Below are 26,903 nucleotides of genomic sequence, written 5' to 3'. Positions count from 1 at the left end.
CCAGTCAACGTGTGAACACCCTTCAGAACTATTTAGTGTGCACATAACACTAAAACATTTCCTCTCTCTATATATATTTCATATATATATATATATATACACATACATATTATGTATGTATGTATGTATAATAGAGAGAGAGAGAGAAAGAAAGGGGGAGAGACAGACAGGGAGAGAGAGAGAGATGGGGGGAACAATATGATGCAATAGGAAAAGCAACAACCTTTTTGTGAATCATCATCCTTCCAAACGCATATTGCACGGCTGCCGTATGCCAGGTTGTCAGCTAGTTGCCAGGGTGCTTAAGATGATATTTTTGCTCAAGAATTATATAGTCTAATGTGAGAATGGAAATAGATATTTCAATTGGAAAATACTTGAATTTTGCAATGGCTGTATGCACAAGGTGTGATTTGAGTAAGAAGGAGAGACATCTAAATTGTATTGCAATCTTGGTAGGATAGTAGAGGCCCTCTAGAGAAGGAAACCCTTTTTTTAAATGCTTTTATTACAGAAAAAAAAAATACCCAAAGAACACCAAAAGGTGAAATTATACAAATTATTCAAGGTAATTATTTTAAAACCACCCCACTCCCACATCAGTTTATTTCCAGGCCCCAGAGGAGAACAGCATTAATTTTAGTGTCTTTCCATCCTGACACTTAGGCTTTTCTTCTGTTTTTACAAAAATAAGATGACATCATATATATAATATACATACTGTGTGTGTGTGTGCGTTTACGATATGTTCTTTTCACTTACAACCTCTTCAGTTCCATTTCTTTAGAGTTAAAGAGAAGGAAAGTCTTGAGCTAAGCATGAAACATAGCAGGAGACAGCTAGGCGGAAAGGAAAGCGGCTGGCAGCGCTCCGGCAGGCGACACTGCGGCGGGGAAGAGTCTGGACAAGTCGATAGGGACAGAGTGGCAGGTGGGCTACAGAGAGTCAAAGGCCTCTGGGTGAGGCTTAGTACTTTGCGTTTTGTTTTGTTTTGTTTTCTCTATGCCACGAAAATAATTTACGGTTCTAGTCAAAAGATCACTCTGCAAGCAGGGTGGAGGGTAAACCGAAAGAGAGTGAGCCTGGAAGCTGAGAGAAACTGAAAGGTTAAGGGAAGAGGCCAGAGCCCTGTATTGGGTAGGATGGAAAGGAAGGAGCGGATGAAGAGGGGGATATGTGGAGGGGATAGTCTGCAGAACTGTGCGGCTAATGAGGTATGAGAACGCTGTCTGCAGTTATGTCCAGATTTCTGAAAAGGTAAGGAGATACAATTACAAGAGAATGTTTCAAAGTGAGGAAAAGGAGTATTTTTATTACTTATGGACCTGTTACATTTTGGACGACAATAGGGCAACCAAGTGGAAATGTTTCAGAGATAATGGGGTACAGAATTTATGCAGCAAAAATTCAGAAGTCATCAGTGCACAGGAAGAGTTGAAGTTCCACGTTAGATAACGAGAACATACAAGGCTATGAAAGCAAAGCTTCAAGAAGAGATTTGCAGGGCATTTAAACTCTTAGGTAGAGAGAGGAGGAAAGAGGACTCAAAAACAGGGCTATTGAGTGACTGGAGAAATAGGAAGATTTAAAAACAAAACAAAACAGGATTACAAAAACCATGGTAGAAGAGTTTTTCTTTTTCCTTTTCTTTTCTTTCTTTTTTCTTTTCTTTTCTTTTCTTTTCTTTTCTTTTCTTTTCTTTTCTTTTCTTTTCAGAAATAGTAGGGGTGGGGCGCCTGGGTGGCACAGCGGTTAAGCGTCTGCCTTCAGCTCAGGGCGTGATCCCAGCATTATGGGATCGAGCCCCACATCAGGCTCCTATGCTATGGGCCTGCTTCTTCCTCTCCCACTCCCCCTGCTTGTGTTCCCTCTCTCGCAGGCTGTCTCTATCTCTATCAAATAAATAAATAAATAAAATCTTAAAAAAAAAAAGAAATAGTAGGGGTGGTTTTTTTTTTTTTTAAGATTTTATTTATTTCCAGGCCCCAGAGGAAAACAGCATTAATTTTAGTGTCTTTCCTTCCTTACACTTAGGCTTTTCTCCTGTTTTTAACAAAAATAAGATGACCTCATATATATAATATACATTATATATGAGAGAGAGAGAGCCAGCCAGCGAGAGAGGTAACACAAGCAGGGGGAGTGGGAGAGGAAGAAGCAGGCTCCCAGCGGAGGAGCCTGATGTGGGGCTCGATCCCAGAACGCCGGGACCACGCCCTGAGCTGAAGGCAGACGCTTAACGACTGAGCCACCCAGGCGCCCCTGGAAGAGTTTTTCAAAAGAAGAAGCATTCGTGGGCCTCAGTGCTGTAGAAAGATCAAGATGGAGAATATGAAAATGTCCAGTGAATTATTTTAATTTAAAAGACATTGGCAACCTTAGCAAGAAGAATTTTGTGTAGCCTTTAGGTAAAGTTCATTGAATTAAAGAGTAAATAGGAGATAAAGAATTGGAGAGGCCATGTATAGATTGTACTTCCAAGAAGCTTATCTGTGAATTAGTATAATAATAATTATTATTATAATTATTTAGTCTTTTGAGTGCTTGCCATGTGTCAGGCTCTGTGCCAACTGCTCCATAGTGACTAAGCCATTAATCATTAAAATCTATTAAAAAAAGCATTGTAATCCTCACTTTAAAGTGATAAAACTGAGGCCTTTAAAGATTCAGTAAGGTGACTGAGATCCCACAGATAATAAGTCAGATATTCCTAACCACTCTTCAGATACCCGTTAACAGACGGAGAGACTTAGAACTTGAAATAGAAACAACAGATGGAAGAAAGGAATTTTTCTTTAATATATAAGACATAAGACCAATCGTGTTTCTATACTGATAGAAAGGACCAGGGTCAGAGGAAAAGCTGCGGGGAAAAAACTGAAGGAATAAAATCTTAGAGAAGACCAGACATCATAGGGTCTGTTATGTGGTTGGAGGAACTATTCTTGTGTAAGAGATAAAAATGCATCTTCCAGGACAACAAGACTGAGGGAGATGTGATTATAATTACTCAATATCTTAAAACTTCAGTTTTCTTCACTATAAAAGGGGATGCCAAGAACGGATCTACAAGTTTAAGTTTGATTTTATGAGGGAAAATAAAATCAGAGAAGCTAAAGAATTTAAACTGGACTATGCAGTTGGGAGGGTGGGTTTAGCCGCAGTGGGTAGGCATGAATGTGTGCATGGTAGAATAGTACAGAGCGTTCCTAAATAGAGGCGCAACGTTAACAAACTTCACCTACCCACTACGCAGTTATAGTTTTCAGGCACAACCTGTCTCCAATTGCTCAAGTTTTCTACTCTCTTTTTGGAACTCATTGTCTGCAGGAGACATTCCAGATCTTCTAGCTCCCCATAATACTCTGGAGCATTCCTGGCCCACTCCTGTATCTACACATGCTTAACTCCCTGCATTTTGTCACACAGAAAATGTCTTCCCATCCTCTCTTAGAAAAAAAGATGGCTTCTCCTATTAAAAACTACTCTTGGGGCGCCTGGGTGGCACAGTTGGTTAAGCATCTGACTCTTGATTTCTTTTTTCTTTTCCCAGGTGGTATTAATGATATATATAGCATATATGTATATGCTATATATATGTATTTATATATATGCTATATATATGCTATATATATATGATATATTTTACTGTTCAATGATTCATTAGTTATGTATAACACCCAGTGCTCATCACAACATGTGACTCTTGATTTCTGCTCAGGTCATCATCTCAGGATCTGTGAAATCAAGCACCAAGTTGGGCTCTGCGCTCAGTGGGGAGTCTGCTGGGGATTCTCTCTGCCCCTTCCACTCATGCACTCTTTCTCTTTTTCTCTCAAACTCTCAAATAAATAAATCTTAAAACAAAGAAAAAACCCAAAAAAACAACTACTCTCTTTACCTCAACATCATCCCTGAGGACTTGGAATAAATAACAAACAAACAAAACTGAGAGGTAGTCCAGCTTCTAGTGAATAATTAAGCATATGACTTGGGGAAGTACTTTAACCTTAACTGAATTTGAATACTCTAATTTGTAAGATGAGGATAGTACTAATTTATAATACAATTATTTGAGAGTTAAGTTAGGTATTGAATGTGAAAGCATGTGAAGAGTTCTTATTTTGTTTCCTAATCCTTAAATTTGTGTATCTTTTCTCCAGTATCTTCTTAATCTGTTTTCCATTATTTATTCCCCCCTTACTAAAAAAAAAAAAAAAGCTATCACCATATATTTGGTTTATTTTCCTTTTTCTCTTCATTCATGTAGTCTCCTTCTAATTTCTTGAGTAAATTGCTTCAATAGCCAGTCTCCACCCTTATGCCATGTTCTGGTACATGTTCACATGTACCACTCCCTCCAGATTACATTTTCTGTAGACCTCAGCAAAGGGCAGGCTACATAAGGGATGCCTGTTGGATTAATGAATGAGTAAAGAATATGTGTTTACAAGTTCATTTTATAAACACTTCAGTAAACTATATCTTGATTACAAAATCAATAAGCTAAGCCACACATTTGGTTTATACAAATGAAAACACAAAATGGCTTATTATATCAATATCGGTAAATTTGGATGTCAACGATGGCAGAACAAAGATCATCACTATAATGGCCCAGCATTTTACACTTTACTAGTTACATTGATTTCATTCAGAAAATAGGTTAGTGCTGGATCTAGACGAGGCATAAGGATGTAACTGAAAAGAGAAAGCAGGAAAGAGGGCAAAAAGTTTGCTATTCAATCTTTCACTGAGTAATTGCCATTCCCCTTTTTTTATTATCATTCATCAAAATATATTGGGAGGATTTCATTTATATTGCTTGTAATGATTACATTACTCATTAAAAACCATTTATTCTTTTAGAATGGATATAATAAGTGATTTTGGCCTTTAAGAAAGCATAATAATTCTGAATGGTTTCCAGAATCCCATTTGAGGACTACGTTTAGTAGTTTTATTTATTTCTGTATACCGTGAGTTTTCATTTCTCCATTACTCACCAAAAAGAGAACGTGGAAGAAATCCTTACAGAAACATTTTTTTAATTCCCCCTGATACATCCAGATGGTTGCTTTTCTATACACATCCCCATAAAACCCAATTCCTGGATCAAGTCATATATACATTAGTATGTGCTGGGCTTTGAGGAGAACCAGAAGTTACTGTCCCATACCCATCGCTCTTTCATCATTACCAACATTCATTGCCAAAATAAGTTAATGACATATGAACCATCTGCACAGGGGAATAGTCAAAATGCAGTTTGATTGCTTGATTGAATCATCTACCCATTCAGTAGTAAGTATGTATCTGGAACTCATACAATCTAACTAAGTAGACAGAAGAAGCACTCTGGAAAAAATATATAACAATTCACAGCAGTCTATAATTAGAGAACAGAGTCACATATAACATGGGTATGGTTCAGGAGATACGGTCACTGTAGCTATAAGCAATGAAAGAAGAAGAAATTCAAAACACACTAGACCAGTTGAGGAAAATGTCATGATGGATGCAGGACTTGTATAAGACCTTGATGCATGGGTAGCTTTTGAGTAGGCTATGGGTATGAGAAAGATATTCCTGTTGAAGAAACAGTGTGGATATATGCACAGTTTGGAATGAACTGAGAAAAGACAGTGAGTTAGATCAAAGATTCACATTCTGGAATAATAAGAGATAATGCTAACATATAGATGAATCTTGGAACATCTAGTCCTAAGTACTTAAACAATAGGATATAGACAAAGGAATAAAAGCTTTTTAATTAAGAGAAAGAGTATCAAGGCCATCTGATAAGAATAAAACTTTAAATCTGTATTTTTTAAAGGCTTCCTTAAAAATATTCTTTATGGGCTATCTAGTGATAAAGTTCCTAGTTCTATATTGTACACATAGTTTTATTATCGTGATATAAAACTGGAGCTGAGGGTAGAGAAAAGTATCCGTTGCAAATCTTTTATAGAAAAGGACACATTTTTTTGTTCCACTACTAATAGGTCAAAGGTAAGCTTCGAACTTTGTCTTGTTCACTATCTTCCCATCACTTTGACTTCTGCTTGACATATGGCAGTTATTCAGTAAACATCTTAGAATGAAGAGCTGATATCGGAGCAAATAGTATGATCCCTATTTTACAGATGAAAAAGCTGAAACTTTTACGGGTTTAAATGCATGCCCACTTGACTCTAAAATTTACCTTCTTTATTTGGAATGACAGAGTCAAAGTTCTCATTACAAATTTGCAACTTCTACCTCCTTCAGCAAGGTAGCCGTGACACAGAGCTCAGGACACAGAGCAAGACGTGACTCAGCATAACCTCTGCGCCTTTAACAGAATTCAGAAGCAAGGATTTCCCTTTTGATCCTCTCCTCTTTGTGTATCTATGTCTCTATGTATCATTTCCCTATCATCTCTCTCCCAAAGTGTCTTATCCAAAGGAAGCATGACTCAGGAAAAAACACGAAGGAGAGTTCGCTTGTTTTGAGTCTGTCAAATGCAATCAGGTTTCTCCCCACTACTCTCTACAGGGTCTGGCCAGGCCCTGAGTCAGTGACTGCATTCGTGAACAGTTCAGACTCATGGACTGAAGGCAACGCAGAGAAGACCCTCGCCCCTCCTTTCCTTTAGGGTAACAGGACTTCCACAATTGAGAGTTCAGATGAAAAGTTAGCATGTGTTTTATGTCAGCCATTAGAAGTGTGTTTTTTTAGAACTGTCAATAACTATTCTTTTTTTCTTCCTTTTAAAAAATTTTTACAGCAAGAGAGAGGGAAGGAGTGAGGTAGGAAAGACAGAGCAAGAGAGGGACTGCAGATATAAATGTGGCAACAGACCCAACACAGGAGTAATGACAATGCAAATCCTTCCATTTGACCCACCACTGACTTGGGGAAGTCTTCAGTGGCTTGGCGGCCTGAGTCTATTTGATGTGGCTCTTTCAACCCTTACATGTGTTTACATAGCCAAATCCGTTGGGCTCTTTTCCCAAACCTTATTTTTTAAAGGTCTGTTTCAACTAGCAGTTTGGGATCACTGTCCTTTCAGCTGAGATCCATCACCAATTATGTTAGCAATATCGTATGTAGTAAAAGCAAGGAAGTCACTGTATTTAGCAGAATATAACAATTTTTTTACTTGGCCAGTGTAGAAATCATTTCATTTTCATATTAATCATAACTCAAGTGTACATCCACAAATTGGATTCAAAGAAAAAGTTTAAAGTATGATTTAATCAAATTAATCTTATAGAATCCTATAACTCTTTAATAATGCTTATCAGCATTTGAGTATATTAATGATGGAATTTTAAGTTAACGTCTACTTTTTCTGCCTTGTAATTCCGTGAGGGCAGAGTCTCTGATGTCTTTCTTAGCAATATACCGTGCTTTGATGCAGTGCCTGGCAACTAATAGGTAGGTACTCAATAATTACGTATTGGTTGAAGAAATGAATGACAATTATTGAGTGCACATTATGTTTTGAATATGTTTACTCTACTGAGGATAGAAACAACACCAAACAACATAATCAATTCACATGAAAATGCTGTAACAATTTATATGAGCACAATAACTTATTCAAAAAATAGCATCACCTTTGTGGTGGTTTCTGTGAAGAGCTGTGACCATTACGCACCTTCAGTTGAGAAGACTTAGGGATTCCTCTCAGCTTATGAAATATCATATCGACCAACCTGCATGACCGTCATGGACATCACCTGCAACAGAGACTTCTGTTAAGGACGAATCTGAGGTGGTTCGTTACTTTAGCTGTGGGAGTTTCTAGGTAAAGCAAATCAATTTCCCATCAGATCTTAAAGATGAATTGCCACAAACTGTAAGCTTCTTGAGGCCAGAGATTTCAAGTTTCTTGAAGTTTCCACTATAGCGTTAGCTTCTTGGTTTATACATAGGAGATTCAATAAGGTAAGTGTTAGTCAGTGTGAAGACAGCTTATAGTACCTAGAAAAAGCTGTATTACATATCAAAGTCTATTATTACATTGATAGCCCTGGGTGCTTAAATGACCTGTGTTTATTTCTTGAAGTAAATATTCTTTCATAATGAGGTGGGGGGGTACATATTCTAATAGATACTGTGAGTGAGCAAGAGGGATAACTAGATACTTCCTTTAGTACAAATCCATGATCCCTTTTCCTGCCCTTGCTACATGGAAGATAATTTTAAAAAGAGAGAAGCAATACTAAGCAAGGCTTCCACAAATGCTCTAGAAAAAGAAATTCTCGAAAGGAAGATAATCAGAAGAGAAAATAGCACTAGAACACTCAACACAGAAACAAAAACTTTTGCCCATTTTATTGTCCCACTAAATATTCCCATTCCTCGTTCTTGGCTGAGTCATTTTCTTGAATTTGCCCAAATTAACAATCTTTCTCGTCGCTGGGGATCAAGGGATTAATCTTAAGCTCCTGTGAGAGACTGGAGCCTAATAATACGTACAGTCTTTTCCAGCTTCAATACTCTAAAATCAGCAAATGCGGAGCATTGCCTTTTCAAATTTATCTATTTACTTGGCAAGTGAATACCAGCTGCCTACCATCTGCTGATCACTGTTCTAGGTGCTGAAGATCCAATGAAGATCCAATGAAGAGCTAAACAAAAAAGTCTGCTTTCACAGAATATATTAGATGTGATCTTTGACAGCAAGAGTAGATGCTAAACAGAGTGCTTTATGTCAAGTATCTGATGGAATCCTTCAACTCTTTGGGGTAGGTCCTGACATTACTCCCATGTTAGAGATGAGGAAACTGAGCTTTGATAAGGAAAGCTATTGCAAAGATTGCATAGCTTGTATATGTCAGAGCCGGGAACCAAACTAGTCAGCCAACAGAGTACTCACTTTAAACAGCATTCTACATTGCTCCTAATGTATTTGAGAATGGATGTGAAAGCAAATTATTTATTTTGTCTCATCTAAGAGCATCAGAGTCTCCATGTAGAGCTCTCTGGCTTCTTTCTTTAAGAAAATGTGTGAAATTTTGGATAAAAGGCCAATTTCTTTACCAAGGAGGCCTTTAGTAGATTACTGACACCTGCCCAAACAATTACAGAAGAAAGTTAGAACTGAAAACAAGGGGAACAAGCTTCCAGAACATCATGGTGATCAAATGATTGAAGAAAACTAAAGACCAAAAAATTGTATAGATACTTGACAACAATTTTAAGTCAACACTAGACCCGAAGGGAAATGAAAATACATTGCATTTTCAACTTATAATGGCAATCTGTGAAAATAACTGAGTGGTGGATGAAACATAAGTCTGTCAATAATAAATATACTCATCATCATCATTTATTATTAATAGTATACTTCAGGTATACAGAAGTCAATTTCACCTTACTGTATCAAAGTTTACACATTCTTATAACATTGGGAAGTAAGAATATATCTTGGTTTGAGGGACTCATTAAGACTTGTGTAGTATCATAAGCATACCTTCTGCTGATTATCTCTCCCTGCCATTGTACCGAACCCCCACAAGACAGCAGCTACTGCTTCAATCCCCACTGTCTGTATCTCCAGCATTATTTTTCTTGCATTTATACCACCACCTCTGAGGTAAACATTTTTTTTTTCTCTCCACCCCATCAGTCTTCCAATCCCTTCGGAGGTATGCCCCTGAAATTCAAGCTACCATCATCAACAGCCTCCCCTCAACTCAGTGTACTCTATCTCTATCAGCAGATAAAGATCTATGCTCCTTCAAACGATCATCAGCCACAAAAATTTGGCCTCCTAGAAATACTTCTAAGGCATTTAGAATTGCCCCCATCCACTTTCAAAACAAAAATAACAAGGTAAGTCACACTACCTAAAAAAGTGATTCATATGCTCTAATATTTGTGTTTTGGGGAGACAAGTGGAAGAGCAAGGTTTACTCCAACATGACAATAAATAACATTTTATTTAAGAATTATATGTAAGCCACAAATTATCCCTTGTACAACAATGCATGTGTTTCTTTTGCATTTTCTAACTAGCCACAAGTTTCTTTCTTCATGCAAACCAGTCATCGGGAAAGCAAAACCAACAAAATTCAAAGTGGCCTCAGTGTAGATAGAGCCTTAGTCTAGTTTATAAGCTTGGACCCAAGGGACATTATCTCAGATGCCTCTAGAACGAAATGGAATTAACAATTACACAGATCTCCTCCACTAGAATTGCATTAAAAATAGTTTAACATACTTGTTACATATACTTTAATCATATTATCCCATAAGTAACCAGCCACTGATCTCAAAGGTCAGTATATAATTACAATGCATGTACAAGGGGGAATACAGCCCTAGACACTGGAATGTATTGTTGCCTCCACAATTCTTTCTTCCTTACTTTCTTCTACAGTTCATTTGAAGAAGCCAGCTTCCTACCTGTCTTTGTAGAAAATAAAAGTGAGAAGTGTTAGAGGCAAGACACTATAGATCCGGCACATTTCTTGAAATATAACAATATGTTGTCTTCATAAAGAAAGCTGATATCATTAAAATAGCTTTGTTTCTGTTGCTTGAAATCTAGTATGTTCAGAGGTATTCATTCTACCATGGAATGAAGAATCTTAATTAACCATATGTACATTTAACTTATCACCTTTGCCAGAGATGCAAAAATAAATGTATATTTTTTCAACAATCTTGATTGTATGCTTCCATGATAAACTGTACACCATCTTCACAAATTTTCTCAGAGTTAGACTGTCCTTTTTGAGCGTGGGATGGGAAAACATTCTTTCTGTTAGTTATCTATCCAGGAATCTGTTATTGAAACTTATACCAAGTAAACAAGAAAATGATATGGCCACCTTATACTGTTCTCTGGCATTCAAAAAATTAGTCATACATGTCCCTTTATAGAGTATAAGTAGCTCTATTATTTCACACAGAGAGCCAGAAATGATGTGATAGAAAATATAGCCTACCTTAGTCTCTGGCTCTTTCTGGCTCTTACTCTTACACCACGCAGCAAACAAGGTTTACTACACAGAGAAAGGATGAAGGGTCTGATGCCACTACCTTCTATATAAAGCTAACTCTGAGCACCAAACGAAGAAATGCTACATGCTTTACGTTCAAAGCAACATTAACAAAAGTCGGTCAATGCCTGTTAGCCAAAAACATGGATGCAGTGATGGCCCTAACTTCCAAAGCTTAGCGAGAAGAAAACAAGAGAATAACCACCATCCCCTGAGTAAATTTTATGGTGAAGAATTCTAGTCAGTCATATATTGGAAATCTATAAATAATCAGATTTTTATCTCTCAGTGCTGATAATTCTACCCAAAACTCTCTCAAATTACGCCCATGAATGACTTCCCTGTAACTCCTAAAGTTCTGACTTCTTTTTCCAAATTAAATATGTCTCCAATTTTATATTCATCAAAACATATAGATTTTTTTCTATTTAAGGAAAGAGATAATGATGATAGATAGATAGATAGATAGATAGATAGATAGATAGATAGATAGATGATAGATAGATAGAGCATTAATGAAAGCCAGACCAATAAAAATCCAGATTTTAAGTCAGTGTTAATCATAAAAAAAAAATTAGAACCTTGAGCAGAAACATTTTTAATTTTTTTTTCCTGAAAATAAGAGAAACATCTCAACCAATCAGAAAATTATATTATTAAATAATTATTTCTTTTTCCCAAAGATACTGCTTTAATGATAGAGTAGCCATGGTAAACTCATATATTTTCCGGCCTTCTCCCCAGTTAGGACCATATCTGGACTAGCTGCTTGTGTGTCTTTCACATATATTATATGTACATGTAATGGATATCATTAGACTTTAAAATATAAAGAAATAACCCATGTAGTTGTCTAATTCAGATTTCAAATGTTGTTTCTGTTTGTTTGTTTTTGTCCCCTCAAGTATCTGGTAGCCTGTTGCTCTATGACTTTTCCATTTTAGGCTGCCCCATGTCAGTGTTAGTCATCCAAATGGTTTTAGTTGCTGTGAGTCACTGTTTGCCAAAGTTGCCTGTTACCACTACCCAAACATTATAGAAGAGCTGTTGTTGTCATCCATGAACCTTAATGTTTGCAAATGTAATATCCTGATTGACCATCATGAGTTCAAGACTTGACCCCCATGTTTAGGTTTTATGAGTTAGCAAAACATGGGTCGATGAGATCATTTTTCTCTCAGTTTTCTCAGTGGTTTCACTCACCTTTTCCTTCCCTCTCATTTCAGAGAACTTGTTTCCATGACTAAATTTGTAATTTGTACAAACTTGAGAAGATGCTTGCTCCCTTATTATCGGCTTTTCCTTCATCTCATTGTCTCAATTGCATTTTAAATCAATCCTTCTTTCTTTACTAGATCTTCTCTTCCAGCCATAAACAAAGTCAAGCTTCCACATCTTGGGAAAGAAAATTCAATTTTCTACCAGCCATCATTACATATCTTGCCTGAACTATCACAGTAGCTTCCAACTTGGTCTCTCTGCTTCCAGTCTTGCTCCCTGTGATACAGTTTTAATACAACAATCATAATGATCTTTTTAAACTATGCGTTAGATTATTAGCTCCTTTGCTCCAAATCCTCCAGATGATCTTCCCTGATTTTCTCACATCCTCCAGTCTGAGTCAAGTGCCCCTATTTTGTACTTTTACAATATTCAGGTATACTTCCACTCTGCTAGGCTGCAATAATTATTTTACTTGTGTCCCTCCTGCACTGAAATCCTTGAATTTAATTTATAGCATATTATCTCTTGTTGTATCTACAATGCCTAACAACAATAAGTGCTTAATAAATGTTTCCTCAATAAATGAAAGAATAAATAAGTATATTCTGAAGCTGTAGAGCTCACATTTTTCTTTTATCAACACCTAAGTGTTAGTTACATTTACATGCTCTTTCTCCTTCTTTAGTATTCACCACTCTAAATATAGCTTTTCATTTCTTTCACATTTCACGCTATCATAGCAAATAATGGTAATCAGTCTTCAAAGATAGACAAAGATAGTTCAAGGAAAAACAAAACACTTGGACTTAGAAATGAAAGACCTGGATCAAGTCTTTCAGAATTTGCTTATTGTGTGCCTTCGGTCATCACTTACTTTCTTAGTTTCTTCATCTTAAATGGGATTATTGACTTGTTATAAGATTCAAATGATAATATTTGAAAAAACACTTCGTAATATGTCAACTTCTTCATAAATAATAATATATGTAAGACTTTATAATTTAGGCAGCTGACACCACCCTAACCGGTGTCAACTATTTTAACTTATTTAATACTCACAACAGCTTTACAAGGTGACATGTCCCCCATCTAATGGGGGCATCTATATATCCCCATTTTACAGATGAGTACATTGAGGAACAGAGACGTTATAGAAAGCACCTATTGAAAACATAGAAAATAAGTGACAGAGCCAGGATTTGATCCCAAGGAATCTGGCTCCAGATTCTGAGTTCTCAACCTCTCTTTCTTTTATTCCACTGTGCAGTGACGACATCCATGTCCTAATGGGCCTTTGAGGTTTCTGGACCTCTCTTGCCTCTGGAGCGTTGTTTCTCATGAACAGCTCTGCCATTCCTTTTGAGACTTTCTATAAAGTCAGCTTGAAGAGTGAGATGCAATGATGTAAAAAACAATCAGACAAAACACCCCAAGACAAACAAACAGACGCTTAAGAGAAAAAAAGACTCAGAAGCATCATAGCATGACTGTAAGCTACCTCACTGTCCAGTCAGCATGCTCTTATTGAAAAGTATTTTTGAGGAAGGACAAGGCAAATTGAGGAAACCAAAAGTGTAAGTCATTTTTTTTTTACATCTTCATAGTCTCTGATTCCTCTTTTCCCATAACAAGTCTTCCTGTCTTTTTCCTTTTCCTTGCAGTTCACAGAGACTTCGGAGCCAAAGGTGAGTGGTGGGGCTGGAGCCAGGCAGGCAGCCGCTACCAGGGCCTTCGCCCGCAGGCAGCCAGGATCCCAAAGCGCTGCACGCACATCCCACGGCACTGTGGGCGCTGTGTAGCAGGACAGTGCAAAAAGACAAGCCAGGCAGAAGCTCACGAGCGGGACAAATCATCTCAAAACCTGGAAACAGTCGTGTGTAGTCACTTCCTGATACTCACCCCAGTGATGAATTCAGAACAGCATTCAGCTCACAGGTTTCACTGACCCAGGCACACAGCACTTGTAAAAAGATAAGAGTGAGGAGACTTCTTAATTAGGCAACTTCTCAGACACTAGAGAAAAATCTACTTTCATCCAGTTTTTTTTTTCTTGAATGATAGAGAGATATTTAGATACTAGTTTTAATTTATAAATTTTAGTACCTCATAAACTCAAGGATAAAGCAGTCAAGACATCAGAAAAGAGTTTTGTGTAATCATTTGGGTTAAGATAGTGATTCGTGCAGTAGCACCAATCCAACAAACTAAAGAAAAATAAATTAAATATAATTTAGCAAATGCAACACAATGGGTGATCATTTGACTTAAGAAACTGAATGTAACAGTTATGTGGAAGGGGCGAGGAGAGTTAAGGACGCATGTCCCACAATGATATGCCATGGTTCTCACTAGACAACTTCATTCTGACTTGAATTAAAGAGTCGCTAAATTCTCATGGCCATTTTCAAGGACTGCATCACGAAACACAATTAAAACTGCTCACTGGAATTTTTGTACTTTCTTTGTGATGTGTGGGTAAATACAGGTCTTAAAAATTCTAGGAGGGGGGCGCCTGGGTGGCACAGAGGTTAAGTGTCTGCCTTCGGCTCAGGGCGTGATCCCGGCGCGATGGGATCGAGCCCCACATCAGGCTCCTCCACTGGGAGCCTGCTTCTTCCTCTCCCACTCCCCCTGCCTGTGTTCCCTCTCTCGCTGGCTGTCTCTATCTCTGTCAAATAAATAAATAAAATCTTAAAAAAAAATTATAGGAGGAAAGGGGTGAAGGGGATACAAAAAGAAGGATTATTACTTCAATTTTGAGTTTGAAACAGAATTTGATTTGAAAATAAAATTTTCGTTAAGTCTTAGCTGTAATTTCTCAGTAGAAAACAAAGCAAAAACAACAAAGTTAAATATATAAAAATACACGTCATTTGGAGCTTCCTAATGGCAATCATTATCTCACAGTAAGTATTATGACAATGTTTCTGTTAGTTTTAAATAAATCTTGGCTTTAGAATTTCTTGAATGTAATTAATTGCCAAGAACATATTTCATTCTTTTTTAATAATAATATTTTTATTATATTATGTTAGTCACCATACAGTACATCCCTAAATTTTGATGTAAAGTTCCATGATTCCTTACTTGCGTATAACACCCAGTGCACCATGCATTTCATTCTTTTAACCCAAAGTACTTCACGGAGAGAGAAGAGAATGGGGATTGACCCGTTGTTTTCCTTGATATAATCTCTACAATTAAGTCTCTTTGCTATGCATTACTTCTATAACATACATACTCGGCTCAGTGAAAATAATATTTCTAAATAAAACTTATTTTCCGTAGGGTGCATGAAAAGTATCCCTAGTTTCCAATGTTAATGGTGAAAAGTTTGATTATGGTTATAGAAAAGATGGCCAGAAATTCGCAAGCAGAATTAAAAATACATCGAAAGGAGCAACGACAAGATAAAATAGTGTCAAAAGCTTATTACAGTGAGCAAAATACTAAACACATGAGGATAATAAAAAGGATTTCAAGAAGAGTAGTCATTAAATATGCCAGTATTAGGGAACCTTAAGTAGAGACTAGAGTACAGGTTGTTATGAACCTTTTCTACATCCAGGATCCAAATCAGCATCGACAACTGAGCATGATCAGTATCAGTTTGAGTTTTGTCACGGTTAACAAGCCAGATTGATGCAGATCAAAACACCTTTTTCATGTCAGGAATAGAGCTTGGTTGTCAAAAAAGCATAGTGATGAGTGACCGTGGGGAAACATCCTGGCAATAATCAATCGTCAATCAGTCATGGAAAGTGCTTATTCTGCTCTTGTACAAGCCTCTTCATTACTGGCTGTGCACTGATCTCAGGAGAGAGAAGATAAAGGTCCCTTTCAATGAATAAAGCAATAGTTTCTGCTCAGAAAGAAATGGAGAGAAAAGCAACCTAGATGGTGTTTAGAAATCACTTTTGTTCTCTAATTCTTTTTTTCCCCATTTAAAAAGGTAACTTTTTAAAAAAGCGGCAATAGAAATCACTAAAAGGGTGCTAAAATTTGCCTTCTTCAAAACCGGTAATTCATCATTTCCTTAAATAAATGTCATAAGTCAGAGATCTAAATCTGCACAGTGGGAGCTGATTAATTGAAGTGAATATGTTCTCTTTAAATATATACATAAGAATATTTCTCTATGTGTATATGTGGGGAATGGAGTGATGGTACATGGCAGCAATATCTTAAGAATATTAAAAGGTTAATCATAATATTAGTTTTGGGTAAAGGTTACATAGTTAAATAAAATGTGTACGATTCGTAAATGTAAATGCAAAAGCAGAACGCTCAAGTGGCTTGAATTTACAGATGCCCTTTTTTGGGGATATTAAAATTCTGTTCTCTTGGGATCTGTACATAATAACATTGAATCCCACCAGAAGGTCCAAGGGAAAAAAAAGTCATTTCTCGTCTTCTGCCTGTTTATTTTCGAAGCAGATGCATTCTTTTTCCCTTAAGTGGGTCCACAACCGCCTTGGCACCTACCCTGAGCTACTAAGCATAACTGAATGCTTATGGTAGGAAAGATGGTAAGGGAAATAATTCTCAATGTATTTTCATAGTGGAAAACAGGTTTGCCAAAATAGTTTGACTTTATGAAAGAGGAGAACAGCTGTATTTGGTTTATAATAAATCTTTCACAAATCAGTAAAAGCAAATAGACAGCACAACTGCAACCCATAAAAGTGGAAAATATTAAACAACAGGCAGTGAAGTTGTTAAACTTTCCCACAGACACTGCAGGTTTGGTGGGGAAAAAAAAAAAAAAAAGAAAGTCTAGAAAATCCGCACATGCAACTCACATGAAAAAGTGGACCAAATCACATCAGAAGAGGAGAAGGAATTATTGCTGATAAGAGGAAAAATCCTGTTAAGGTGACTTTTCTGGGCATCGGGATGAAGGTGTCCACGGCAGTTTCCTCCTCCTATTACCGAATGTTAGTGCAGAATAATTACTTGCTTGCCAAAAATGACAGGACATTGACCCTGCAGACTTATTGAATTCTCATTGCTTGCCTCCAGGCCATGTCGGGGGTTATTCAATTTTGCCTGAGGAGGACAATCTATTATGAGAGATGAGTCAAGAAGGCCTCCTCCTTGATTGCCCACCAAAACCATTATCGCAGCACAGAGAGGGCATCGGCAGGGAGTGGACAGACAAGACAACACTGATCTCGATTACCCAGGGACAAGATACAATTTACATTACTTGAAGCCACAGGACAGAGGGCAATCAGCCCTGGGAATAGGGCGGCAGCCCTAGAGCGAACAGGTATTAGCAGCCGCGGCATCTGAGCTACTTGCTTATGCTAGACATGACCTTTCGCTTGACAAGGTAGTAACTGGTTTGATCTGTAATTATGTAAATAATTTTACATTTATAAACAGAATTGTTCTCAAAAACTAGAAGCAAAAACCAGAATCCTAAAATATGAAAATCTATGGGTCATATTTACTTTATCATGTCTGGCCTAGATTTTCTGTTCTAAGGCAATTTCATAACCATGGCCGTTATTTTGACCCAGGGAACCTGTTGCAACAAAATTTGCCTTCTAGTAGAGAAAACAACAGCCTCAGTCCAAAAATGGTCACAATCCCCACAGCCTACAATCCCTTCCTCTCCTTCTTTTTTTTTTTTTTTTTTAAGTTCTGGATAATGAATGAAAGTATGAAAATATCCTATAAGCGTGAAAGGCCCTAGCATGCAATGGGTTGGAAGGGACGGTGGGAAATTTGGATTTGAGATTCTGCTCTATAAACCAATTTTACGGGGCTAATGATAACATATAAAGAAATCAAGTAATGTTTCTCTTTAGACTTGATCTTTAGCTAAACCTTCCTGGATGCCAATATCTTGTTAACTTATTCTACTAAATTGGAAAATCGTACACGATTTTTATTTCAGTCAATGATAAATGCTTTATTACATGTTTTGAAAAATGATTTAATTGAGAAAAACAAATGCTTACATTTTTCTGTGGTTATAAGGGTCAGAGACTTTGGTAGGGGTTTCTAAATATAATGATATGTTCAATTTAACATATTGGAATAATAGTATGCTCAAAAGACCTAGTAATGGGTAGATTTTTCTAATCTTGGGAGTTCCTGTCAGCATGAAATAAAATTCCAATAGAAACAATGGTTCACATTTTCTAGATAATTATATAAGAATCCATGGGAAACTGCTTCAAATATGAAAAATACCCCATGTTATTTCAGAATTCTCCTGCTATGCTATTATCTCCAGAAGCTGAAAAGCAAATAACCTCTCATTCCCCCATGAACACTGATTAATTAGGGCATGAAACCAGGGTGATTTGTGAAAGAGCTTTGCAAAACAAAACCTTTGTGTGATTTTATGCTTGACTCCTATTCTGAATCAAGCTAGCAACTAAAGAAAATTATAGTAAATCACGGACTTAAAAATTAGAATATGTGTTAGCGAAGGTTCAAAAATAACTGTCAGCCCCTCTTTTCAAAGTAGAATTTGTTAAATGATCAAAATGTTTTGTTTGGGTTCAATCCCAGCATATGTACAGATTAATAGGCCCTCAATCTCATGGCCAAGGCAAACGTGTCATTCAGTTTAAATGGTTTATGAAATCAGAATCAAGAAAAAGAAAGAAAAAAAAGATACTACCGAGTTCGGCACATAGTAGGCACTGAATAAATGTATTGATCGACTGATTATACAAAATGTAGATTTTTTGGCAAACCTTGCATTAAAGGTCCCAGCATAATAAAATGTATGAGTGAGCCTGTATTTTACAGTTGAGGAGATGAGCCCCTCGTGTTAAGCCGGGAGGGCACGTACAGTTCAGGGGTTTGGGGAAAGTCCCTGGAGCTAGACAGTTTGAGCTGGACTCACACCGAGTAGTTTGGGGCAATTTATTTAACCTCTCTGTGCTTCAGTCTTCTCACACACAAACTAGGGATAATAATAGTACTTACTTCAGGTGGCCGTTGTGCAGATTTAACTGGGCTAACACATTCATAAGAGACATTTATTAGGCACTGGGCACAAATTACACTCTCAATAAACTTCAGTGTTTACTGTTAACTGAAAAGCCAGACGTCATTCAGTTAGGTGAGGTTAGGGCATCAGTTGAAATATAGGCTACTCTTTTTTTTTTATAATAATATCTTTTTATTATATTATGTTAGTCACCATACAGTACATCCCCGGTTTCCGATGTAAAGCTCGATGATTCATTAGTTGCGTATAACACCCAGTGCACCATGCAATATGTGCCCTCCTTACTACCCATCACCGGTCTATCCCATTCCCCCACCCCCCTCCCCTCTGAGGCCCTCAGTTTGTTTCTCAGAGTCCATAGTCTCTCATGCTTCATTCCCTCTTCTGATTACACCCCTTTCTCTATTCCTTTCTTTTTATTAAAACACAATCATCACCTCTCCTGTGAGGCTTTTTGTCATCTTGTAGCTAATTGCGTCAATTTTGTACATCCAGTGTAGACAAGATAGAAAATTCAAATCAACAAAATATATATTTATTTTGAAATCACCCATAATCTCAACACCAAGAAAGCAGCAGAGTCAGCAGCTAGGCATCGGCTTCACCAAACAGGTTTCTTTGTATGTGATGAGTATACAGTAAAACTCTGTCATATAAATGGGGTGTAAAATTTGCATTATATAAAATATGGATAGATTTTCTTGCGAGATTAACAAAAAGACTAGGGTGAGCCTGCACAGCTAGATATCCGAACAGGAGAGCAAAGGATCTGGTGACCAACTAACTGCCAGTCACAGGGGCTTTATCACAGGGTTTTATTTGACGCAGACACGTGGGTGTATATGTGTTTGCATTTTTGTGCATACGAAATCACGCTATGACTCATACAGTTTGGCTACTCGCTTCTTCATTTAACAATAGATAATGAGCATCATTCCATGGCCAAACTGTAGCAAACCAATTCAAATCTGCAGCTCTGGAGTCAGACAAATCTGGGGTCAATTGTTAACTCTGACATGAGCTGTGTATCCCTGAGCAAGTTACTAAGTCTCTATTTTTGCATCTGAAAAAAAAAAAAAGATTTTAATCATCCTTACCCATCAGTTGGAATAATCCATACTCAACACATAGTCCAACTGCAAGACATTTAAGCTCTTCAAAAAAACAGTATTAGTTTTTTTTTTAATTTTATCTCTACAGTAATCTTAAATGCCTGTATAGTAGTCCATTTTGTGGCTAGAACATTAATTAACCAGTCCAGTCCCCAAACTTTAGATATTTAGGGTTTTCCTGTCTTGCTTTCATCACTATCATAGAAAATGCTGTAGATGGCCCAGCATTTTATTTTACAAGCAGGGAGATGAACCCCTTGTGTTAAGTATGAAGGGAAGTTACAGTTTAGGGATTTTGAGTCACCTTATATAGGCTTTTTTTTTTTTGCCATTTGTCAGATTCTTTCCCTAGAAATAGGTATTAGAAGCAAGACTTCCTGGGTCAGAAAGCATAAGCATTAAAAAAATCAAACTTTGTATCATCTTCGAAATTGCTCTCAGAGAGATCGTAACTATTCCATTTCTACCAGCATCATATAAGATTCCCATTTCCATATTGTCAATTTTCTAAATTGAGGTGTAATCTATACAATGTAAAATGCAAGATCTTAACTGTACAGCTTTGTGGGTTTTACGTATGGATACACCTGTGTAACCACGACCCCAAATAATACACAGAAAACCTCCAACACACCAGGATTCCTCTTACCTCTTTCCAGTTAAAACCTTCCCAACATAGAGGTGAGTTCTATTTTGACTTCTAAAACTATAAAAGTCATTTTGTTTTGTTGGCATCTTCTCGAACTTAAAATAAATGGAATCACACAATATGTAGTGTGCATGTGTGTGTGTGTGTGTGTGTGTGTATGTGCCATCTTTTGCTCAACACGTGTTTTTGGGATTCATCCTGCTGTGTAAGAGCAGTTGCTTCTTTTTTATTGTAATATATTATTCCACTCTATAAACATACCTCAATGTGTTCATACATTTTCAAAGGTTTGGACATTCAGATTGTTTCCAGTTTGGGATATTATGAATAAAGCTGTTGTCAGCAGTCATGTACATCTCATTTGGTGGACCTATGCCCTCATTAAAAAAAAAAAATTCATCTACGAGTGGCATGGCTTTTTTATGAGGGTGGACCTAAATTTGGCTTTGGTACATAGTAGCAGTCCTCCAAAATGCGTAGAACAATTTGTACTCTCTTTAGCAAGATTCGAGAATTTTAGCTGTTCCACATCATCGTGGACAATTGATATCATCAGCCTTTTTAACTTTAGCTGTTTTGATGGGTATGTTATCTCACTGTGGTTTTAATTTACATTTCTCTGATGAGTAATGGTATTAAACACTTTAAAATATGTTTTTTAGCTATTTTGTAATCTTTTTATAAATTACTTATTCAATCTTTGCCCACTTTAATTAGATTGTTTTTTCTTATTGACTTATAAAAGTTATTTAACACCACAAATATGCTTTTGTCAGGAGTATACATATCTGACTCTCTCTTTCTCTATATATTTTATGTATCTTTTTCCAGTTTGTGGCTTGACTGTCCATTTTTTAAGTGATATCTTTAAATGGCATAAGTTATTAATTTCAATGAAAATTATATGTATAGATAGCAAGAATATTTGAAAAATTTATAAACATATTAAAGTAATATATGGCTCTTAGTAAGATCTCTAGTTATCAGGTCAATATAGAAAAAATCAATAAGATTTCTGTAAACAAAATAAAGAATTTGAAATTGAAATCTAAAAGGCAATGCCAATTACAAAAGTAAACAAAAGTTAAAAAAGAACACCAAGTATCTAGAAATAAATCTAAAGAAGAATGTGGAAGCCTTCATACTAAAAACCAAAAAAAAAAAAAAATGGTGATACTAAAGATAATTTAAATAAATGGAGATTTAGAATATCCAGTATCGTTAGTGGATCGAATACCCAGATCCAGTATCAGTGTACTGATTTTCCATAACTGATGTAGATTTATTGATTTAGGGTCAATAAAATGGAATCACAGCAGGAATTTTTGTTAAAATAGGTAAGTTAATTTAAAAATCTATTTGGAAGTACTAAAGACTTAGAACAGACAAGACAATCTTTAAAACAAAGTATAAAATTTCAATAATTTTGATAGATCCATAGTAACTACAGGAGTGTGATATTAGCATAAAGGTAGATAAATAGACCAAAGATAATAGAACAAAGAACCAAACTGTAGACTAGCCTGTATGTATTCACTTGATTTATGGCAAAGGCATCAACACCATTCAAAGAGAAAGGATTTTTTTTCAATAAGTCACACTGAAGCAATAGGATATTCATAAGAAAAAAAAAAAGAAAACCTTGATCTCTACCTAACACATACAAAAATTTAATTGGAGATTAAGGGTTTTTTCTTATGAATATCCTATTCCTAATTTAATACATAAAAATGATGTCTTGGTGATACTTCTATTTGCATTTCTTTGAATACTAATATAGTTTAACTTCTTAAATTTTCTGCTTATATATTTTTTTCTTTATGATATTCCTCTTTGGAATTTTTTTGCTTATTTTTCTAAAATATTCATTAATTTTGTAAAAGCACCCTAAGAACTAAGAATATTAACCCTTTTTTATTATATGTGTTATTATTCATAGTTCATGGTATTTCTCTGTCTCTAAAATTAACAGATACATTTTATTTAAGCAAATTAATTAATGTTTTTCCTTTATGGCTAATGTCATACATAGAGATACTTCCTCCAAGGTAATGGAGAAAGTATATTTTCTTCCTATATTTTATGGTTTCATTCTATGCATTTAAATCTTAATCCAGTTAATATTACCTTTGGCATTTTATTTGAATTATGGCTATAACTTTGTTTTTAAGTAATAGTGAGCCTGTTGTTTCAATATCACTTATTGAATGGTTAATAAAGCTTTTCAATATTTTGAGATGCTATCTTCATCTCCTTCTAAAATTGTATGTATTTTTATATCTATTTCTGGACTTCCTTTTTATTCTTTTGATCTGTGTGTTTTTACCTGTGACAAGAGCACTACATAAAATACTATCTACTGTTTGAAGGGGATAGATAGAATTGTATTTAGCATTGGCTGGAACTTAAACAGAATGTTAATAAAATTGATAATAATGTCAATCCTTGTATTGTGCCTGACCAAAGCTTCCAAAACTGATTAGAAGACTCAGATGACTGACCCACACAAGAAGGAAAGAGAATCCAAAGCCCTGCTTCTTCCAGCACAACTTTATGGCAGCAATGTGACCATGAGAGACAAGTTACCATATTACCAATAGTAGACAAGTAAGAAAGGTTTCCTGTGGGTCTTCTACAGTCTTTTATTGAAGTACAGTTGACATACAATGTTATATTAGTTTCAGGCATACAACATAGTAGTTTGACATTTATATACATTACTAAGTGATCATCACGATAAACCTAGCTACTGTCTGTCACCATACAAAGTTGCTACAATAAGAAACATCAAAAGTACTATACATGGTTGAAACTTCATTATAAAAACAAAATAAAACAAAAAACATACGCTTAGTTTGTATTTTTCATACCACAGATTTATTGTGATTTATAGGGCAAAACCAAAAAGTCATAGTATGGATAGATATCTTCATGCCTCAGAATGAACATAGTTAACATTTTAAAAACCAGTGGTCTATTATAATGCATGAATCTTTTGCTACTAATTCCTAAGAAAGGCAGAGGGAGTAAGAAAAGGTAATTAAAATGATTAAAATTAAAGATACTTCCATACATTTAATTATAAATTTCACTTATGGTTTTAAACCCATGGAGAGTATAAAAAGAATAAAAAACTAAGTTGGGTAATATATTCCTGAATGGCAGGAAAGGAGGAAATCCTTTAGCCTTGAAAGGAGTTATCGTGATACTAATACAACTACATTACATATTGAGAGGTAAATACACAGAACTTGATATTTCATGATGAGATTACAGATGCTAAATAGACAGGTTCTAACAGGGCCTTAAAAATTCAATAGTGAGATGTGCAGAGTAGTTTGGCAGTGGAGTATGAAAATGCTATTTCAAGCCCTTTGAAACCAACAATTGGGAGGATTAAATCTTTGCTTTCCTCCAAATATTCCCTGTGACCTTCAGCAAGAGAGAAAACACCAAGATAAGAGGCATATTTAGTGTGACGATCTAAGCATGTCCCCTCATTGTCCCATTAATTTCTGTAAGTTACTGCTTTTGATGGAACGAGATAGGATATGCTGCCTTATTTAAATCCCAATTTAAACTGAAGAACTGGGTTTATACTTCCTACAGAGGGATAATAGAATGGTATTCCAAATTAGCTCTATAAATTGATGAAAAAAATGACCCTGTGATTATATACACAATAATTCTTATCATACATGTTCCTATTTCTTTAATTCATTTGCCTGTTCAATTATCTATTCAGCAATCGCTGTGGAGTTCCAGGTATATAAATTTGGCAAGGTTTTGGGTTTATCAAATACCTTTAGATTCAGGACTACTCTGGAAGAAGTCTACAGTCCAATGTGTCTTCTGCCAACGAAAAATGAAACAATATGGATTCTCTCTTTCCAGACCTGGCTGAGCAGAAGGTGCCATCACGGGAGATGACGTCCACACGAGGACCAAGAGGTTTCGTGCAAGGAGCCCAAGAGCCAGGACATCTACCTGAGACTGTTAGTCAAGCTGTACACACAGGTTTCTGGCCAGACAAACCAATTCTACCTTTAACCAAGCTGTGTTGAAGAGGTTGTTCCTGAGTCCCACCAACCTGCTGCCTCTGTCCCTTTCCTGGATGATCTGGAAGATGAAGCTGCCTGGCCAGGAAAACAAAACAACTGTGGTTGTAGGAAGTATAACCAATGATGTGAGTGTCCAGGAGGTGCTCAAACTAAAGGTGTGAGTCCTGTGCATGAGCAGCTGAATCCTCAAAGCTGGAGGCAAGATCCTCACCTTTGACAAGTTGGCCCTGGACTCCCCGGGGCTGTGGCACCATCTTGCTCTCTGGTCCACGCATGGGCCGAGAGGTATAGGCATTTTGGTAAGGCCCCAGTAACCGCTCACAGCCACATCTAACCCTACACGTGATCTAAGGAGCAAAAGTTCGAGGGTGCCAGGGGCTGCAGGGCTAAGTGGGGCTGTAAAAACCAACCCCAGATCCTGTCTTGTTATTAACAAGATTTTGAATGAAGAAAGAAAGAAAGAAAGAAAGAAAGAAAGAAAGAAAGAAAGAAAATTAAGAAAAGAAGAAAGAAAAGAAAAGAAAAGAAAAGAAAAGAAAAGAAAAGAAAAGAAAAGAAGAAAGAAAAGAAAAGAAAAGAAAAGAAGAAGAGAGGAGAGGAGGGAAGGGAAGGGAAGGGAAGAGAAGAGAAGAGAAGAGAAGAGAAGAGAAGAGAAGAGAAGAGAAGAGAAGAGAAGAGAAGAGAAGAGAAGAAGAACAGAAGAGAAGATGGTAATGAAGATAGTGGGCAGACTAAGCACAGAAGAGGGAATAATCATCACCACCTAGGAAGAGAATAATTATAAATGGTCTTGGAACCAAAACGATCAGGACTTGTATTTTAGCTGTACCATGAAATAGCTGTGTGTCTGAAGACACTACCACCTTACTCCTCTGTAAAGTAGATCTTTACTGAGTACCTCACAGGATTGTTGGATGGACTCTGTAGACAGTACAAAGCCTTAGCAAAATTATTACATGATATACGTGAAAGCTATTTTTAGCAATGAAGACTGTCCTCAATTTTCATTCATTTTTGCAATAAACTCTTAGCTTATTTTACTCTGACAACCCCAAATGGCCTTTTAAATATCCAAATGAACCACTCCTGCCAAGACTATCTGTGGCATAGCAAGCCAATCAACAATTCCATTTGTGTAGTGTTATCATTTTTCTCTGTTCAACAGTTTGATTAATTATTTGCCTCTTTAATTGTAAACTGTTTTTACTGTCTTACAAAAATGTTTAAAAAAGAAAAAAATATTTAAAAAGAAAAAAATGAAAGTGACAGGAAGGCATTAGTGATAAGATGGTAATTCTCATAAAATTATTGTAATTAAGGCAAATTTGGAAATTATTAAGATTGACAGAGAAGTTGACCTTTAATCTCAAATTGAAGCCTACTCTGCAAATGTGGTGTTTTATAGATATTTTAGAAATGTGTCACGGACAGTAGGAAAATACTTGCCATATTGTGAAGAGTTAAAGATGATTTAATCATGAGTATGAGAATGTCATTTTAAAAAGAAGAGGATGATCTCTCCAGACAGAGGAAATATGGGTAAAAGCATAAAGGCATGGGTCATTTACATCACATCAATAGCGTTGTGAAAACTCAGTGTAATGAGAACACAGGAAGCATGTAGGGAAGAGAAGAGTATTAGTTTATAGAGGGAATAGACAAGTTTATGAGAAAAAAAACTGGTGTGTCAAGCTAAGGAGTTAGGATAATTTAAGAACATTTGCAGAAATGATAAAATTGGACTATTACATGGCTAGGATTTTACAAAGACACTTCTATTTGTGTCTATATAGGGGACATGAGTAGGGATACAAAGACTCTTAGAAAGGAAAGGAGGAAGGAATTGTGAGAAGGCCATGTTTGGGAGGGTAATTTTAGAAC

The 26,903-nt window shown here is 36.3% G+C and overlaps 1 pseudogene; it reads left to right on the top strand.

The window, feature by feature from the left end:
* The first annotated feature begins 818 nt into the window (after positions 1 to 818).
* Positions 819 to 25,455, top strand: LOC123793153 (large ribosomal subunit protein eL18 pseudogene; annotated as a pseudogene).
* The last annotated feature ends 1,448 nt before the right edge of the window (positions 25,456 to 26,903 follow it).

The sequence above is a fragment of the Ursus americanus genome, chromosome 13 (genome assembly GCF_024610735.1).
Source record: "Ursus americanus isolate L20-20 chromosome 13, mUrsAme1.1.p, whole genome shotgun sequence".
Taxonomy (NCBI): Eukaryota; Metazoa; Chordata; class Mammalia; order Carnivora; family Ursidae; genus Ursus; species Ursus americanus.
This window is presented reverse-complemented; position numbering and strand designations above follow the sequence as displayed.